Below are 9,642 nucleotides of genomic sequence, written 5' to 3'. Positions count from 1 at the left end.
TTCAAAGTCACACAGTTGGCGAATGGTGCAGCTGAGATCCTATCTTGATCTTTGTACCTCAAAAATAATCCACACTGATCCACTTCCCACTGATCCTGGGAAGAAAGTATTTTAGTAAGATGTTGGATTGAATTTCATCTCCACATAAGAGCTTAATATTTTGAGACAAGCTATGTAACCTTTTAAATCTGTTTCCAGTTCTGGAAATTGAGGAACCAAATTACAGTTCCATATTTGCTTACCATGATCTTGGCATTATCCATTGTGAGTAATTTAATTTGTGAGTATATTATCACAGAGAAAATTAAAGCAGTTATTCAGTTGAGATGAAAACCTTTATATAGCTAAAAATATAGATCAGTATAGACTGTCCCCAATTTACAATGGTCCCACTTAAAATGATATGACTTAGTCACTGTGGGTAGGGAAAGCTTTCAAGTTATTTTTTACAGTATTAGTAATGAATTTGCAATAAGCATCCAATCTCCCACACCGAGACCCCCAGCGATAAACTGAATACATTTACTGGATCACCAGCTGAGATTACAGGTTGTAATCTGTGGCTAGGGATCAGAGATTTCTCTGTATAAATTTAATTTACACTTACGGGGATCAAAAGCTCATCAATACCCAAAAGCTCTCTTTCCAACAGAGCTAAAAGCTTGAAGCAATTAGTATTTGAAAAATATTTTCTTTCATTAATTTTTTCAATAAGAAATCTCTGGTAGGGGGCGCCTGGGTGGCTCAGTGGGTTAAGCCTCTGCCTTCAGCTCAGGTCATGATCTCAGGGTCTTGGGATCGAGCCCCGTATCGGGCTCTCTGCTTGGCAGGGAGCCTGCTTCCTCCCCTCTCTGGCTGCTGCTCTGCCTACTTGTAATCTCTCTCTCTCTTTCTCTCTCAATCTGTAAAAAAAAAAAAAAAAAAAAAAAAAAAAAAAAAGAAATCTCTGGTAGGTATTCATATGGTATATTTTAAAATCAGAAATGCATGGACTATGTCTTTTGCATTTCATAGTTGTTTTGGATTATTTTTCTCTAACAAGTGTTTACACAGCAACTGAAACAATAACAACAAAAAAGCAGTTTCTAGGTACTCATTTCATTCAAATGAATTGACTAGTAACTTTCGAGAGATCTAGATTATTCCTGCACAGAAGAAGAAGTGAAGTGAGAAAACATTTTTAATCATTAACACAAGAGAATTTGCTACTTTTCAGTAGGGAAGACATTGTGTACTAGCTGCTTGAGCCTGAAGGCTGTCGATTAGTTACACAGATGTGTTAGAAATAGAGCTCCTGGCAATGCTCAGCATGACTAGTGAGTGAATAAGTACAGTTTTTTATATACTTCATATAAGACACTACGCTGTCTTTATCAGTTATTATATGCAAGTAAAATGTAGGTCTGTGTGATTATATAGTTTCTTTTATATCCAACCATTATTCATAAAGAAAATATTCGTGAATAGAAGGAGATGATAAATGTTGGTGAAAACAATCAAATGTTTTTGTTTTGTTTTAAAATGCTAACATAATTTGAAACTATGATATATTACTAAGTCTCTGTATTATAATAGCATGTTGACAAATGATACTATTAATGGATAATCTATATTATTACAAATCACAGATTAGGGACAATTTTGTGTAATAAGTTAGCTTCATTCTTTTATCAATATGTTTCCTTGGTAGTACATCTAGTGCTTAGAAGAACATATTAACTCTTTCAGTCCATTAATGCAACTTTAAAGACCTTGAGTGATATTGAAAATATATTAAATATGATTACAGTGGCTCTGAGAGAGAATGTCCCTATGAATTCCTCTGTACATACAAATATTCTTAACACTAGTAAAATGGTTCAGAAGAAGAGACAGATTTGTAATAGAGGCTATTAAGGAGTAAAACGTTTCAGCTGCTTTTGATGTTCTTTTTTCTTTATGGTGGAGAATTGTAAAATATATCTTAGGGAAATAACATATAAAATTTTGTCATCAGTTTTTTTTAATGAGGATTTTCCCCAACTTTATTAATGTGTAATTAAAAAGTGAAATTATATTATTTAATGTGTGTAACATGATGATTTGATACACTTACATATAGTGAAAGGACTCTCCCTCCCCACACTTAGTTAATTAACACTATCATCAGCTTATATGTTTACTTTTTTCAAATTTCAGTTGTACAGAGAAGTGTCATCTTATAGCTGAAAGTTTGCACCCTTTTAACAACCTCTCCCTATTTCATCCACACTCCAGCCACTGGCAACCACTGGCAAACACTATGTTTGAGAGTGTTATTATAAAGAAAAATCCACATATAAGTGATAGTATGAAGAATTTGTCTTTCTTTGCCTGCATTATATCACTTAGCACTGTTCCCTCCAGTTTTGTCTACGTTGCAAATGACAGGATTTTCTTCTTTTTTAAGGCTGAAAATTATGCTTCTGTGTGTGTGTGTGTATGAGCGTGTGCGCGTGTGTGTGTATTATAAAGAAATGGTTAAAGAAATTATAAAGTAAATGGATAAAGAAAATATTATATATACAATACTTATATATAAAATATATATCCATTCACTCATCCACTGACAGACACTTAGTTTAAATGCATTAGATACTATGAATAATGCTGCTATGAATATGAGAATACAGAAATCTCTTTTCTTTGAGGGCTGCTGGGTGGTTCAATCCTTAAGCGTCTGCATTCAACTAGGTCATGATCCAGGGTCCTGGGATCGATGAATCGATCCCTGTGTTGGATTCCCTGCTTGATGGGGAGCCAGCTTTTTCTCTCTCTCCCTCTGCTGTTCCCCCTGTTTGTGCTTGCTCTCTGTCCATCTGTCTGTCAAATAAATAATTAAAATCTTAAAAAGAAAAGAAATATCTTTGAGATAATAATTTCATTTCCTTCAGATATATATCCAGAAATTGGATTACTGGACCATATAGTAGTTCTATTTTGGTTTCTTGAGGAAACTTCATACTGTTTTCCATAGTCACTGCAACAGGGTACATCCCATCAATACGATACAAATCCTTGCTAACATTTATCTCTCATTTTTATGATAACAGACATTCTAACAGGTGTGCAGTGATATCTCATTGTGGTTTTGATATGCATCTCTCTGATGATTAGTGATATGGACTACCATTTTATGTTTCTGTTTGTCATTTGTAAGTCTTTTTTTTTTTCCATTTTATTTATTTTTTCAGCGTAACAGTATTCATTCTTTTTTCACAACACCCAGTGCTCCATGCAAAACGTGCCCTCCCCATTACCCACCACCTGTTCCCCCAACCTCCCACCCCTGACCCTTCAAAACCCTCAGGTTGTTTTTCAGAGTCCATAGTCTCTTGTGGTTCGCCTCCCCTCCCCAATGTCCATAGCCCACTCCCCCTCTCCCAATCCCACCTCCCCCCAGGAACCCCCAGTTTGTTTTGTGAGATTAAGAGTCATTTATGGTTTGTCTCCCTCCCAATCCCATCTTGTTTCATTTATTCTTCTCCTATCCCCCTACCCGCCCATGTTGCTTCTCCATGTCCTCATATCAGGGAGATCATATGATAGTTGTCTTTCTCCGATTGTGTAAGTCTTTTTTGGAAAACTGTTTATTTAAGTCTATTGCCCATTTTTAATTGAATCATTTGGGTTTTTTTTGCTATTGAATTGTGTGATTTCTTTGTATACTTTAGATAATAACCCTTTATCATTATGTGATTTGCAAATATTTTCTCCCGTTCCATTTTATTTTGTCTTTCTATTTTGTGATGATTTCCTTTGCTCTACAGAAGCTTTTTAGTATGGCATAGTCCAACTTGTTTATTTTTGCTTTTGTTGTCTCTCCCTATGATATCAAATCCAAAAAAAATCATTGCCAAGACTAATGTCAAGGAACTTATCTCCATGTTTCTACCAGAGTTTTATAGTTCCAGATCTTATGTTTGGGTCTTTAATCCATTTTGAGTTGATTTTGATGTATGGTGTAAGATAGGTGTCCAGTTTTATTAATTTATTTTTAGCTCTCCAGTGTTCCCAGTACCATTTATTGAGGAAATTATTCTTTCACTATTGTACATTCTTGGTTCCTTTGTTGAAAATTAATTGATTGTATATTGGTTTATTTATGACCCTCTATTCTTTCCCATTGATTTATGTGTTGGTTTTTACATCGATACCATAATGTGTTGATTACTATAGGTTTGTATTACAGTTTGACATCAGGAAGTATGGTACTTCCAACTTTATTCTTCTTTGTCAGAATTGCTTTGGCTATTTGGGGTCTTTGTGGTTCCATACAAATTTGGGGATTTTTTTCTATTTCTATAAAAAGTGCCTTTGGAATTTTAATAGAAATTGCATTGAATCTATAAATCATTTTGAATAGTATGAATATTTTAACAATGTTAATTCTTCAGTCCATAGAAGTGAGACATAACAGGATTAAGTAATTTGATACAAGCACATAGCTATTTGGTGTCAGAGTAGGGATCTGAACCTACCAGATCCCTTGCTTTTAAACCACTCTATGATTCTTCCTTATAAACAGAAAATAGCAGATAGGGAATTCACAAAGTTTTGGAAAGATTGGAAGATTTGAGTGTGGAATTGCAGAAAGTGAGATGACAGACCAGAAGGTAAATTTCTTACAATGGGAGTCTTTGTCCAAGGGAAAAGCTGCTGACAATATAATTGAAAAAGGTTTAGATGGCTTTAAACTGAGAGAATTTAGGACTATTAATTAAATTGGGAGCAAACTAGTGACACCATCAAGATGCTTGCTCCTTCAGAAAAGTTGCTAAGACCTAACCTAAGATAATTTTCATGATGTGATGAAGCAAACTTCAGGGGTAACTGACTGCCTTCTGCCTTGTTTTAAGTTAATTTGATTTTTTTCCCTCTAATTGAATTTGAATCATGTTTCTATCTAAGAAAATCCTTACCCCACCTTATTTCATTCCTTCTATTCAAGTATCCAGGGAGACATATAATAACCTCCAGCTCTTTCTCATGTGACCCATGCTTTCAATAGATTAGGTCAGGTATCTCATCGAAGTCAAGTTTATCTTAGTTCTGCACTAAAATAAAATTAAATGTTAGACAATTGGAAAAACTACAATTTAGCCACAGCCCCATGGCACAGTTTAGAAGAAAATTTACAGCTACAGTTTATTGAAGGTAGACATTGATCTAAATGCCTTACAGCACTATCTCATTTACTTCTCACAATAACTGTTTTTCAGAATAGTATAATAAATTCTTAATTATAGCATAAAGGTTAACATAAAAGAGCATTAAAAATAACTATAGCTACTACAGCTATAACAAAATCACAGCACAAAAAGAGATAATTTTGACATCAAAATATAAAAGAGGAAGAATAAAAGGATGGGAACTTTATAGCCGAATGAAGATAAATCCCTATCAACAATTTTATCTACAGACTATTTTATGTACAAAATATTTTATGTAAACCTCATGGAAACCCACAAAGCTAAAATGGAGAGCAGATGCATGAAACATTAAAAAAAAGGATACTGAACAAATCACCATGGAAAACCAGCAATTTACAAAGGTAGACAGAAACAGAAAGAAAAAGAAACAGTGGAGATACAAAATAACAAAAAGGCAAAAGATAAAATAGCAGTAGTAAACCTTTGCATATCAATAATGACCCTATATGTAAATGGATTGAACTCACTATTTAAAAGATACAGAGTGGCTAGATAGATAAAAAGACAATACCCACCCACTGTCTATAGAAGACTCATCTCAGCTCTAAAGCCATACATGTGTGCAAAAAGAAAAGATGGAAGATGGCATTCCAACCAAAGGCAAATCAAAAGAAGGCAGGAGTAGAGGTACCTGGGTGGCTCAGTGGGTTAAGCATCTGACTCTTGATCTCAGCTCAGGTCTTGATCTCTTGATCCCAGGATCATGAATTCAAGTCTTGCATTGGGCTCCACACTGGATGGAGCCAACTTAATAATAAAAAAATAAAAGGCAAGTATAGCCATACTAATATCAGACAAAACAGACTTCAAACCCAAAAGGGTCAGTAACAAGAGACAAAGAAGGTCATTATGTAATAATAAAGGGACCAGCATAGGAAGAATATATAACAATCATAAATATATATGCTCCTGACATGTTCACCAAAGTATACTAAGCAAAACAAACAAACAAAAAACAAACAAAACCAAACAAAAACTCCCTTTCTTAAGGGAGAAATGGACAATACAATAATTATAAAGTACTTCAATACCTCACTATCAGCAATGTTCATCCGGACAGATAATCAACAAAGAATCATTAGCATTGAGCCATAGTTTAAAACAAATGGTCTTAATAAACATATACAGAACATTCCATCCAAAAACAGCAGAAAGCATGTTCTTCTATGGTGCCCATACAACATTCTCCAGGATAGATCACAATAGGCCACAAAACAAATCATCACAAATTTAAGAAGATGAAATCATACCAACCGTCTTCTTTGACCACAAGGGTATGAAATTAGAAATCAACAAAAAGAGATGTCTGGGTAGTTCAGTCAGTTAAGTGTCTACCTTTAGTTCAGGTAACGATCCCAAGAGTTCCAGGATCGAGCCCGTTATCTGGCTCCCAGCACAACAGGGAGTCTGCTTCTGCCTCTTCTCCCTCTACTTGTGTTCTTTCTTCTCTCTTTCTGTCAGATAAATAAATAAAATCTTTTTAAAAAATCAACACAAGGAAAAGTGAGAAGATCTACAAATACATGGAAACTTAACAACACACTTCTACACAACCATTGGATCAAAAAAGAAATAAAAAAAGAAATAGAAAATTACCTCAAAATATGCAAAAATACATCCTATCAAATATTGCAGGATGCAGAAAAAGCAGTTCTAGTAAAAAGTTTATAGTAATAAATGCATTTATTATGAAGTTAGAAAGATTACAAATAAACAAACTAACTTTACACTTCAAAGAACTAGAAAGTCCAAAGTTGGCAGGAGGAAGGAAATAATAAAGATCAGAATGGAAATAAATGAAATAGAGACCAGAAACACAATAGAAAAGATTAATGAAACTAAAAGCTGGTTCTTTGAAGAGATATGCAAAATTGACAAACATTTAGCTAGATTAACTAAAAAAAAGAGAGAGAAGACTCAAATAAATAAGTTTGAAATGAAAGAGATGACTGATAATATAAAAATACACAGAATCATAAAAGACTACTATGAACAAGTGTGTGCTAAAAAATTGCATAACCTGGAAGAAACGGATACACCTCTAGAAACACAAAACCTACCAAAACTGAATCAGAAATAAATAGAAAACTGAACCAATAATGAGTAAAGAAATTGAAACACTAATCAAAAAAATCACAACACAGAAAACTCCAGGACCAGACAGCTCATTGGAAAATTCTACCCAACATTTAAAGAAGAAATCCTCCTCAAACTCTTCCAAAATATTGAAGAGCAGGGAACACTTCCAAATTCATTCTAAGAAGTCAGCATTACTTTGATGCCAAAACCAGATAAATATACCAAAATCAAAACCAAAACCTGTAGCCCACTGTAAATACAAAAATTCTAAACAAATATTAGCAAGTCAATTAAAAGGACTATATAATGTGACCAAGTGGGATTTATCTTTGGAATGTAAAATAAAACATATGCAAATCAAAACATGTAATATGTCATTTCAATAGATGCAAAAAGAGAAAAATAACAAAACCACAAACATTTGATATATACAACACCCTTTCATGATAAAATCCTTAACCTATTAGGTATAGAAAGAACATACCTCAACACGATAAGGGCCATAAAAGACAAACCCACAGCTATTATAGTACTCAAGTAAGTACTCAAGTACTCAAGGGAGTGTTTCCTTTAAGATCAGGTATAAAACAAACATACCCACTCTCATCAATCCTATTCAATATAGTTCTAAAAGTCCCAGCTAGAGCAATTAGGCAAGACAAAGAAATAAAAGGCATCCAAATTGGAAAGGAAGAATGAAACTGTCACTTTTGTTGGTGATATGACTTTACATAAAAAGAAGCTTAAGCAGTCAATCAAAAAACTGTTGGAATTAATCAATGATTTCAACAAATTGGTAGGGTAACGTGTCAACATACAGAAATCAATTGCATTCTTTTACACTAATGTTGAAGCATCTGCAAAAGAAATAAAGAAAACCATCTTATTCATAATAGCATCAAAAACAATGATATACTTAGGAATAAATTTAACCAAGGAAGTAAAAGAAAGATCTGTACAATGAAAACTATAAGACTCTGCTGAAAGAAATTAAAGAAGACACAAACAAATGGAAAACATTCTGTGTTTACAGATCAGAAGAATTAATAATGCTAAAATGAACATGCTACCCAAAGCCATCAGAGATTCAGTGCAATTCCCATCAAAATACCAAAGGTATCCTTTACAGAAATAGAAGCAACAGTCCTAAAATTGTGTAAGACTGCAAAAAAGATCCTGAATAGCCAAAGCAATCCTCAGGAAAAAGAATAAAGCTGGAGGTATCATGAGTCCAAATTTCAAAGTACACTATAAACAATAGCAACAAAAACTATTATACTGGCACAATGATAGACACATCGACCAGTGGAACAGAATGGAGAGCCCATAATTAAATATTGGTATAAATGGTCAACTAATATTTAACAAGGGAGTCAAGAATGCCCAGCGAGAAAAGATAGTATCCTGAACAAATGGTGCTAGAAAACTGGAGAAACACATGCAGAACAATGGGCCAAAGACTTAATCATAAGATCTGATACCATAAAACTCCTAAAACAAAATGTACTGAAGAAGCTGATTAATATTGGTCTTAGCAATGATTCTTTGAACGTGACACAAAAAGCACAAACAAAAGCCAAAAACAACAAATGGGACTACATAAAACTCAAAACCTTCTGCAAAAGAAACAATGAAATGAAAAGACAAAAACAGAATGGGAAAAATGTTTGCAAAACCTATATTGGCACTAAGATTTGTAAATTTTACTATTAGGTGACGGGGTGTGGACCTATTCTTGTTGACTTTGAGGGGGGTTCTCTGCACCTCCTGGATTTTGATGCTTGTTCCCTTTGCCATATTAGGGAAATTCTCTCCAATAATTCTCTCCAATAGACCTTCTGCTCCCCTCTATCTTTCTTCTTCTTCTGGAATCCCAATTATTCTAATGTTGTTTCGTCTTATGGTGTCACTTATCTCTCAAATTCTCCCCTCATGGTCCAGTAGCTGTTTGTCCCTCTTTTGCTCGGCTTCTTTATTCTCTGTCATTTGGTCTTCTAGATCACTAATTCTTTCTTCTGCCTCATTTATCCTAGCAGTGAAAGCCTCCATTTTTGATTGCACCTCATTAATAGCTTTTTTGATTTCAACTTGGTTAGATTTTAGTTTTTTTATTTCCCCAGAAAGGGCTTTTATATGTCTAGAGAGGGTTTCTCTAATATCTTCCATGCCTTTTTTGAGCCCGGCTAAAACCTTGAGAATCATCATTCTGAACTCTAGATCTGATATATTACCAATGTCTGCATTGATTAGGTCCCTAGCCTTTGGTACTGCCTCTTGTTCTTTTTTTTTGTGGTGAATTTTTCTGCCTTGTCATTTTGTCCAGATAAGAGTA

This window comes from Meles meles, chromosome 2 (genome assembly GCF_922984935.1).
Source record: "Meles meles chromosome 2, mMelMel3.1 paternal haplotype, whole genome shotgun sequence".
In the NCBI taxonomy this organism is placed as follows: Eukaryota; Metazoa; Chordata; class Mammalia; order Carnivora; family Mustelidae; genus Meles; species Meles meles.
The sequence above is the reverse complement of the archived record's forward strand: the minus strand, read 5'-3'. Positions refer to the sequence as shown.